This window comes from Trichosurus vulpecula, chromosome 7, assembly GCF_011100635.1.
Source record: "Trichosurus vulpecula isolate mTriVul1 chromosome 7, mTriVul1.pri, whole genome shotgun sequence".
In the NCBI taxonomy this organism is placed as follows: Eukaryota; Metazoa; Chordata; class Mammalia; order Diprotodontia; family Phalangeridae; genus Trichosurus; species Trichosurus vulpecula.
This window is the reverse complement of record NC_050579.1, coordinates 11,571,455-11,582,288: the sequence shown is the minus strand read 5'-3', so window position 1 is coordinate 11,582,288 and position 10,834 is coordinate 11,571,455.

Here is a 10,834-nt window from a genome sequence, read left to right as displayed (position 1 = left end):
TCCCACCCAAGCACTCTTGGTCTGAGAAGCCCAAAGAAGACACCAGTGGTGGGAATCTGGGGATAGGGGGACCTTTTTCCCAAGTCACACCACACCCACAACTGATGCCTCCCCTCTCTTTCTCTCTCCCCCTCTTCCTTTACCTCTCCCTCTCCCCCTCCCTCTCTCCCTCCCTCTCTCTCAATGTATGAGGCTGGCCTGGCTTTAGGCAGTGAGAATCAATAATGGAGCAGAGAAATTCCTTCTCCTTGCTACTGTTCCCCAGGCCAGATGGGTTTGGCTTTTGATACTTGACCCAAGCAGGGAGGTTCTTCATCTCTAGCCTCCATGCTGTTGCCTAGTCTATCATCCATGTCTGCCTGGAATGTGCTCCTTTTCACCTCTGTCTCTTGGATTCTATAGTTTCTAGCAAGGCTCAGCCTCTCTGGGACCCCTTTCCTGATCTTCCTAAGTTGTCATGTATATTCTTGTCTGTTTACACGATGTCTTCTCCCCCTGACCCCCACTTCCTCTCCCATCCCCCCTTCCCCTGCCCATAGAATGGCAGCTGCCCCATGGCTGGGCTGCTGTACTTGTCTCTTTGTCTGCCCATTGCCTGGCCCGATGCCTGGCACATAGTGACGAGTAATAAGTGCTTACTAAAGGAATGAATGAACCTGTCATCGGACAGGGCCTGATGGGTTGCCTTCTGAGGCCTCTCCCAGGGGGCCATTCAATGCCACCCAATAATAGACCGTTGTAATGGAGGCTGAGCCTTGCTGGGGCCTCAGAGATAAAGGCACAATAAGAGGGTCTGAAGCCTGAGGATCTCGTTACCATGGGGGGAAATGGTCCTAAATATGATCCCTGCACTTGCATTGTTCACCTGGTGGAGCTGTCAGCTGGCCTGGAGGCAAGCTGACCTTATCTGATTTAGAAAGACGCCATCCTGGCAACTGAAAATCCATGCAGGTGACAAGCGCTGATCCAAGTAGATGGAAGTGAGCCAGGCCTTTGGAAGCCCGAATCTGTCCTGTTCTCTGCTTCTGCCAGTCACCAGGTTCCATGCCTGGTACATCTTCATAGACCATCCTTGGAGTGGCTTTGGCAAGACCATTCATCCGCTGGGGCCGATTTCTGGGGACCCTCCCCAGATGAGCTCCCCTATCATTTCTTGTTGGACCTCAGATGAAAGGCATGAAATTCATTGGCAGACCCGTATTGGAGTTGGAGAGGACCCTTTAAGCTTGTTCTTTGGGGATATGACCCAAGATCACCTCCTGCCTTGATGGAGAAACTCTCTATTTGGAGAAAAGTTCTGGGATCTTCCCAAAGAGCAGACTCCCTCCCTGAGCTCCCCCCCAACACCCACTGAAGGAGGGTCTCCTTTGAAAATAGCAGATGAATCTCATTTGGTCGGCAATGGAGAACCCTTGGCTGTTGGAAGCTGGGGGCTGGGGGTGTGCTCAGGGCCAATAGAGCACAGGGTTATGTTTCCTCTGGCTTAGCCAAAGATGGGGACCGCAGATGGCACTGAGAGGGAAGCCAGGGCCTGACTCTGGAAAGCACACAGGGAGGCCTTGAGGCTGGGCCGACCTTGGGCACTGCCCTTGCCCGGCCCTGGCATCGTTGCCCTGATTCCACAGAGGTCACCAGTCATTTGCAGCCAGAAGAGCTGCTATTTATGATGTCCACTCATCTCCCCTCCTGTTGACTCACATGCCTCCACGGCTTCTGTCTGTTTTGGGGAGAGATCTTAGTTGTTCGTTCCCCAACCCCTTTGAGAAAAATGACCATTCAAAGGATGATGAGAACCGTTCTTGACGTTTATGTTGCACTTTGGGGTGGCGCAAAGCCCAGTGCAGGGATTCGTCCTTCGCGACCCTCAAAGGGTCATTTATCCAGTGACAGATGAGTCCCCGTCGCCTGCGCCCCCTGGGCTCCAACCCCCGTCACCAGGACTGTGGGGCATCTCGTTGGCGACTTAGAGTCAATGTCCGAACGAGAAACTCTGCTCGGTCCCTCAAAGCCTCCGCTCTTCTCAACCCCTCTGGTTCTGGCGCGGACGCCTCCATCCTGCTGGTGACGCAAGTTTGCCCCCTGAGCCGTCGCGATCTCAGTCGGGTGCCCCCACGGGCTCCCCTCTGCCTCGAGCCCTCTTCCTGGCGCCTCTGCTGAGGCTTTCTCGTTAGCCTTCCTGTGTCCAGTTACCTCTCTGTGCCATCCATCTTTCGTGCGGCCGCCAAAGTGAATTCCTTAAGTGCGGGTCTGACCGCGCCTTCCCGACGCAGAACCTTCAGTGGCTTCCGATGGCCCCTAGGATAAAGCGCAAGCCTTCGCCCGCCTGGCTCACGCCTGCTTTTCCTCGCGTAGCTCCTCTTTCCTCGCTGTCCACTGGCTCAGGAGCCGATCTCCGTGAACCGCATCCTGTGTGCCCCCGCAGTCTGGAAGGTTCTTCCTCTGCGCACGCAGGTGAGGGCGCATACACGCATGTACACACACGCACACATGCACACTCAGATGAGGGCGCACATTCATGCACACGCGCATATACATCTTAGACAGCACCCAGCTCACGTCTGAACCCAGCTCCTGTGCCACACCCTACCCGAGGCCCTCCCCTTCCCCCAGTTAGTCATTTTTTCCCTCTCTTATCATCACCTCATGTTACTTTGCATATACTTTGTATATTTGTTCTTTCAGCCTCTCTTGGCTGTTTCTTTCTGCCCGCACAGTCCTTGGCGCTCAATAAATATTTGAATTTCGTGGCACCATCACATGTGGCTAAGATTGCGAGATGCACGCTGGGCAGCCGGGCTGACTTCCATCTGGCTGAACAAGCCTCTTCACAGTGCGTCATTTTCCCAACCCGGGTGGCTCAGGGAGAAGTCTGGGGGGACAGGGCGTGTGCCCGCCGCGGGCTCCAGTCTCGATAGGCCATTTCTTGCTCCCCATCTTTAGCAATGACTTAGGGAAGGACCTCAACCCGATCCGTGCTCAGGGGCAATGCTCTGTGAATTGGCGGAGTGCAGGACAAAACCAGGCGCCCTTCGTCTTTTCTTAGTGTTCCCACAAAGTGACTCAGGGTCAGAGGCTAATGAGTATTTGCTGGATTGATCCCAATTGAATTAAATCTTGATTGGCTGAAGTATCAGCCAAATCACCAAAACTCAATTTCAGGGACATGGATGGAACCTCCCAAATTTAGACTAGACAAGGGGGCGGAGCGGCGGTCATTCGTGGGGAAAGTGCTTCTGGGGGGGAGTGGCCTGCCAGGTGTTGTCTCCCCTGAGAGAATATAAGCTCCCCGAGGGCAGGGCCTGCACAGGGCCTGGCACAAAGAAGGCACACAATAAATGGCTCTTGGCTCATTGATCCTTAAAAATTGGTGACCTGATTAATCAGTCAGTCAACAAACACTTAAGAATGAGACTGTCCCCAAGATGCAGTCGAGTCCTCTATCCACTGCCGGGATCAGAGCACACTAGGAGAACTCTGTTCCTTAGCAGAGAAGGGCTGACCTCCAGCCCTGCCAGTGGGAGGAATGGCTGAGAGGACAGTGGGTACCAGGAGGGCTGGTTCTTCTTGTCCCCAGAGTCACCAGTAAGAGCCCTGGTGGTGCACAATGCAGGGGGACAGTACTCAGCTCTGTCTCTCTGATGCTCTCTCTGTCTCTGTTCCTCTCTCTCCTGCCCTCTGTCTCTGTTTCTCTCTATCTTTGTCTCTCTCCTCCTCAGGCAAGGATTCTGTGAGCCATGGGGATGTTTAGTTTAAACACCAAATATATGATGAGGGGACTTGTATCAGAAGTATATGTGTGGGTACTGATTGTCCCTTAGAGAGCATAAGCCCCTTGAGGGCAGGTCTTTGTATCTCCATGTCCCAGCTTCTCTGGGCTGTGGGTGCTCACTGCTATGGGGAGGACGAGGGCAATGAGACCAGGGCTCTGACAGTCAGACTAATACCAGCCCTGCTCCTACTGATGAGTGCCCACCTCCCCCTATTCATCCATTTGCACAGAGCCAGAAGATTGGGCTCTACTTTCTTCTCAGGGAGCCGAGTTGGGGCCACATCCCTCAGCTGCTGGGAGCATCCTTCCCCCAGGCTTCACTTAGGAGGTTTCCATAACACAGTCCACCCATTTGTCCCATGGCTGACAAAGGGGGTGCTCATCAGCTGGAGAGTGGCTGAACAAATTATAGAACATGGACAGTGATGTGAGGTTACTGGGCTATAAGAAAGGAGAAAAGGGACAGTCTCCAGAGAGACTTAGGAAGACTTGTGCAAACTGGAGCAGGTGAGGTGAGGAGGACCAGAGAACAGGGGCCTCTTAGTGGAGGCTTGTCAGCAGGCCAACTTTGCTCAGGCTCCTTTTGCTGATGCCCCCAAGTGCTGGGCACCACCTGCTCCCCTTGTCATTCATTTGTATATATTTATTATTTTATAGGCTTAGATGAGCCTGTGTTGTCTCTCCCAGGAGAAGGTGAGCTCCTTGAAGGCAAGCCTGGCTCACTTTTTTGTCTTTGTATGCCCAGCACCTGGCCCCCAGAGCAGGGCTAAAGGGTATGTGTGTGAATATGGGGGGGGGTCGCTGGCTTCCTTCTGGGTCACTTTCACTCCCTCTTTTCATCCATTCCTCTGAATCTGTTTTTCTCACTGTTTTATTTCAGACAGTTCCTTCCAGGTTTCTTGTCCTTCTTTGTCCTGGTCCATCTTGGGAGGGGGGCATCCCAGTGTCCTGTGGCCCCAATACTCCACAATGAATTCCCAGCTTCTGAATGCAGTAGACTTGCCCCTGTCTACAATTCTTGGTCATCACACAAAGGTTGCTTGGGGGGTGGGGGAGGGAGAGAGAGAGACTGAGAGAGAAAAACAGAGAGATGGAGAGAGAGACAGAGAGACAGAGAGAGACAGAGAGTGCTTTTTGCTGTAGCTGCCAATGTCCAGCTCCTTCAGGGAGAGGGACAGGACTGTGTCATGACCAACACTTTCTCCAAGAGCAGCATTAGAGGCACTGGGAGACTGAATAGGAACCCCTAGCACTGAGGACACAACTGACTATAGTTTATGCAAAAGAAAATGACAAGGGCCGTTTGCCATTTTGGAATTGGCCACCTGTAGGCTTCTATCAGCTAGCTGGCCGCAGAGAAAGGAGAAAGCCAAGAAGAAGCACCAGTCACTCCAACCGGGACTGTTTAAAGAAGCTGTCAAATCCCAAATCCAGATTTAGAACTGGAAAGGACTGGAGAGGCTGGACCCATGCCTCGTTTTACAGAGAAGGGAACTGAGGCAAAGAAAGCTTTCATCGCTGGCTTGGGACCACATATCTAGGAAATGGCCATGATGGAGTTTGAACCTGCACCTAGCTCACAGTCCAGTAGTAGTTCACTACACTGCACTCTCCATAGGACGTGGGCTAAAGTAAAGAGAGACCCTTAGATCATGTGGAATAGCTGCAGTCATAGGAGACCCAAATCAAGAGACTGAGTTTTTCTAAGTGAAGAGGCATGAGAAGCAAGGACATTGCTGGCTTGGTGTCTAGTCCTGAAAAAAAAAAACAAAAGATGATGGAAAATGTAAGCAGTATATTAATGTCACAAGAAGCACTACCCCTCAATGGAGAAAAAACAGGCCTTCAGAGAGCATGGCTCAATTGTGCAAATGTGCAGAGTAAATGAGGCAGAGGAGGAGAAAGAAGACAAGGGGGAGGAGGAATAGAGGAGGGGGAAGGGCAGGAGGAGCAAGAGGAGGAGGGGGCGGCAGGAGGGAGACCAAGAAGCAATTGTGAAATAGAACAGGTTGAGCGATGGTTTTATTGCCAGCAGCCAAAGGGAGAGCACCATATTTGGACACTGCCAGCACTGAGCCCAGCACGAAATGTGATGCAGTTGGAACTACTGATAAGATGAGGAAGCTGGGAAGAGAAGTGGGACCTGAGCCCCTCCCACAGAAGAAGCAGGATTTGGCAGCCAGGAATAGGTTGTAAAAAGTCTCCCCAAAACGGGGTGATTCCAGGAGGGTGGGAGAGAACTTGAGCATCATCCGCTGAGGCAATGCACTCACAGTGTGGACCTTGAAGTACCCTCTCAGTGCCCGTTGTGAGGATGACAAATCATGAGGAAGAGCTTAAAACCCATGGTGAGCCTCGACCTCAGGGACCTTTAGAAGGGTCTGTACAAGCAAAGATGGTCACCTTGATGAAGACACGAGAAAACGGCAGTGGAGGGGAGAGGGGGAGGCTCCTTTCACACAAACTCTCTCTAGTCCCGCCTCCTCTCACTTCTACTTGCAGAGCTGACCTTTGAACATGTTCATCCCTATTCTGCCCTATTCCAGGTCATTTTATTCTATGGGGCCCAGCTTTCTCACCTGACTGCATCTTTCTGAATCCTACTATGTCTTCCCTTAGGTTCCCTGTCCCTTTACAGATTTGGGAAGCACTGCCTCTTTGCCTTCACCCAAATCACTGCTGTAAAGGGGCCCCATCCAGGGACCAGGCATGGGTCCCTGGGGTATCTTCCTTCCAAGATTCCCTCATTCCATTAATGAGAAACCTTTGGGTCCAGCCATCTCAGCTCTCCTGAATCCACTGAATGATGGATGGATGCTCTTGGCTACCCAGTATCTCTCCATCTTGCTGCAACAGTATGTCCGGTACATTATCCGAGACCTTGTTTTGTCAAATAGTCCCGGAGATTGGAAGTCTGGGAGGTGGTAGATAAAAATGAAAAGATTCCTGCAGTGCCGCCATCCGAGGGTCCCTTGCATACATCCATGGTAAGGTCGCCTTGGTGCCACCTTCATCATGATCTCTGTGTGAGTCCAACATTCTCTTCCTGGAAGGTCAGATTGGTGCTTGGCGCACTCTGGCACCAGACTGGAGTCTCTATTTGGACTTTTCAGTCTTCCCACGGAGCTAATTTTGTCTGTAGGACCAAGGGGGTGGGTGAGGGGGCTGAGCCAGGGCTTTGGGGACCACATAGTAAGGGGCATTGTTATTACCGTACGTATGTCAAATCCAAACCAGGGCTAAAATTAGACATCTGTCTGCTCGCAGGGGCCGTCTGCACCAATTCTGACCAGAGGTGTAGCTCTGGAGGGCCGGAGGCGTGCTCCCAGGGAGGCGGACATCCTGACCTGCCAATCCTCCCGTTTCTGTTGCCAATCCAGACACCCTCCTTCAGGCTCCTAGACAATGGCTTTCAGAGGTCACCAGGCTTCCTAAAACCCACTTTGGCCTGCAGAGTTTGGCCTCACTGCAGGTGTCTTGGGGCCTGCTGCATCTCTGCTTCTTCCTCTCTGAGCAGTGGTCTGAGAGAAGGGAAGCATCACTAGCAACTTGCAGCCGTGGGATCGCCCCGCCCCCCAGACACATTCCCTCGGATATGAAGACAAAGGGTCCTGCAAACAGAGGGCATTCCCATCCGCCTCAGTCCCTTAGGCGAGGGAGGATCCTCCCTATTCTGCTCATCCTTCTTTCACTCCCTGGTCCTCAGAACTCATATGTATCCAGTGATTTCTGAGCCCTCCTGAAGTATTCTAGCACCAGGGACAAATCCATTTGGGGTGGAAGGTAAGGGGCTTGTGTAAGGCGAGGTCCCTGCTATCCCACATAGGCAGGGCGGCATACACACACTCACATTCACACTCTCACTCATACATACACTCACACACTCATATACACACATGTTTACATTCATACACACATGCTTACAAATACACACTCATGTTCACACACACACACTTGCATTCACACTCTCACACACACATACACTCACACACTCATATACACACTCATACATTTACACACATACACATGGGTTCATTCATATACACATGCTTACACACACACACTCACACACTTATACATACTCACATTCACACTTTCACTCACACATATACTCACACACTCATATACACACATGCCTACATTCATACACACATGCTTACACACACTCATGCTCACACACTTATACGCACTTGCATTCACACTCACTCTCACTCACATACTCATACACTCACAATGTACTCACACAGTCATATATACACTCAGATACACATTCATACACACATGCTTACACACACTCATGCTCACACACTTATACACACATTCACACTCTCATACACACTCATACACACACACTCATATACACATTCACACACATACGCAGTCATATACACACTCATGCACACTTACACTCACACACATGCTCACTTTCATACACACACACTGATGCTCACACACTTATACCACACTCACATTCACACTCACACTCACAAATCCATACAATCATATACACATACACACACACATGCATGCTCACACACTCACATTCACATTGACACTAACACACACATTCACATTCATACATACACTTAGCTGGAGCCCTCATCACCTTACCTTGGATAAACCTTCCAACCTGGAGCTTCTGGGGTTCTTTGAAATGCTATGTTACATGTTTCTGTAGCAGGCCACCTGGTGCAGAGAGGGCCATCCCAAAGCTAAGAAGACCCGGGTTCAAGCCCTGCCTTCGACACATCCCAGCTGTGTGAGTCTGGGTGAGGCACTCAAGCCTTCCTTGTTCTCTCAGCAGCATTCTGAGAGGATCAGCTCTAGAAGAGCTTCTGATCTGCGCCAGTGGAGTGACTCACTTGAGAGTTCTCTATACCAGTGAGGTTCCAGATCTGGGGCTTGTCCCTATGTTCTGACAGCAGCATGGCATAGCGGAGAAAGAGTGCTGGATTTGGCCTTAGCGTACCTCTGCCTCTGGGTGACCTTGCACGAGTCCCTATCCCTACTTGGGCCCCAGTTTTCTTGTCTGTGAAATGAGGACTTTGACCAGATGGCCTCCAAATGCCCCCCTCTGTTCCTAGCTCCAGCTCTAGGGTCTTGGGAGCCCAAGGTGCTTTCAGGGTCTTGGTCCTAAGAGCCAGAGCGGAGAGGGGGGATTGAAGCATCTTTCACACTCTCTCAGTCCTTGAGTAACTGACAAGGGTTCCTGGTATCCCCTCCCTACCCCAACTCCAGTGCCAAGGTCAACAAACAGCAAAGGGCCTGAGAATGAGCTGGAGATATGCCCTCTCCCACCCCCATGGCTTGCTTCTGCTCTCCATGAAGCCAGAGCAGCTGCAACGTCCTCTTTTCCAGCTCGCCGAGAGGGGGCTTTGGAAACACTGCCTGTTATCTCGTATTCCCAGAAATGCTCCAAGACCCTGGCTCCCACCTTCCTGAGGGAACCTCTCCAGGGAGGGGCTGCTGGCTGTCTGGTTACCGTCTGCCCAGCTGGCTTGCCCTCCTGGGTTCTGGGGCAATGCCAGCAGGCTGGTGTGCCAGGGGTTCTGGGGCTGCCGCCTTCCCGCACTGGAAGCCACACTGCTGGGGGAGAACAGAAATCCAGCTGCCCGTCTGAACATGTGCTCCACACAGGAACAAACAAAGCATGAGAGACGTGCAAAGCCCGAGGATGAGCGCAGGAGCCGCTGGGCAGCCAGGCTCGGGACCTGCTTCTCCTCTGACTCTCTGGCTCCCAGCCAGTCCCTCCTGAAGCCCCATATTTATGCTTCCAGCCCGACAGTTCCCCATGCCCTTGGCCACAGCCTCTGCTCCTCTATGTCTTTCAAAATTCAGAATCCTTCCCTGGCTTCTGTAGCCCCCTCTTCTGAGAAGCCTTCCTGGGTGACCACAATCCTAAAGGACTCCCACCTCCCTTTCCCCATCACCTCTACCAGCCACTGACTGTGTGGGTAAGGTACACTTACCTTTGGACCCAATTGCTTGGTGATGGTGGTGGGAGGGAGTGGGGTGGGAGGGGAGAGAGAGAGAGAGGAGAGAGAGAGAGAGAGAGAGAGAGAGAGAGAGACAGAGAGAGAGAGAGAGAGACAGAGAGAGAGAGAGAGAGAGAGAGGGAGACAGAGAGACAGAGAGACAGAGAGAGACAGAGAGATACAGAGAGATAGAGAGAGAGACAGAGAGAGAGAGAGAGACAGACAGAGAGACAGAGAGAGAGAGGCAGAGAGAGAGAGAGTGAGAGAGAGAGGGAGAGAGAGAGGGAGAAAGAGAGACAGAGAGAGACAGAGAGAGAGGCAGAGACAGAAAAACAGAGAAAGATGGAGACAGAGACAGAGAGACAGAGAGAGACAGATAGAGACAGAGAGACAGAGAGAAGAAGGAGGAGGAGAAGGAGGAGGAAGAAGGAGAGGAAGGTAGGGGGAGAGACAGAGAGGCAGAGGCATGGAGGACATTCATTAGGTAATATTATAGCACATTATCACTATGTGCTCACTATGTGCTAAGTTCTGGGAATACAAATACAGGCAAAAAGAAAGACATTCCCTGCCCTCATGGAGCTTACATTCTAATAGGGGAAAATGACACAGAAAACGGAGTTGAAACTAGTGGGAAGCTGGGCCCTGGCAAGGAGCTGACCAGTGAAAACCAACCACAAACCTTTCGAGACCAACAGCGTCTGGATTGGCCAATGGCACCGGCTTTTGCTAAGTGCCCTCACTGTGCCTGGGGCTGCCCGGCACAGAGACAACAAGGAACCAACCTCTGCCTTGGAGGAGCTTGGGGCTCCCTGGGAGAGCCATGAGGGGATGAAGTCAAGGTCCAGACAAAGCCCTCTAGGAACCAGTGAGAAGGGGAAGGACCTTGTGGCAGGAGCGATCAGGGAAGGCTTCCCGTGGATGGAGGCGGCTGGTCCAGAGCATATTTGTTATCTCTGCAGTGAGGTAACTCCTTGTGGGGTGCAGCAGCAAAGGGGTCTGACTCTGGGCCTGAGATGCCCATTGCTGCTCATGCCCTCGGCACCTGGTGGAAGAAGAAGAGCCAAACGGCTTCTGTGATAGTCATTGG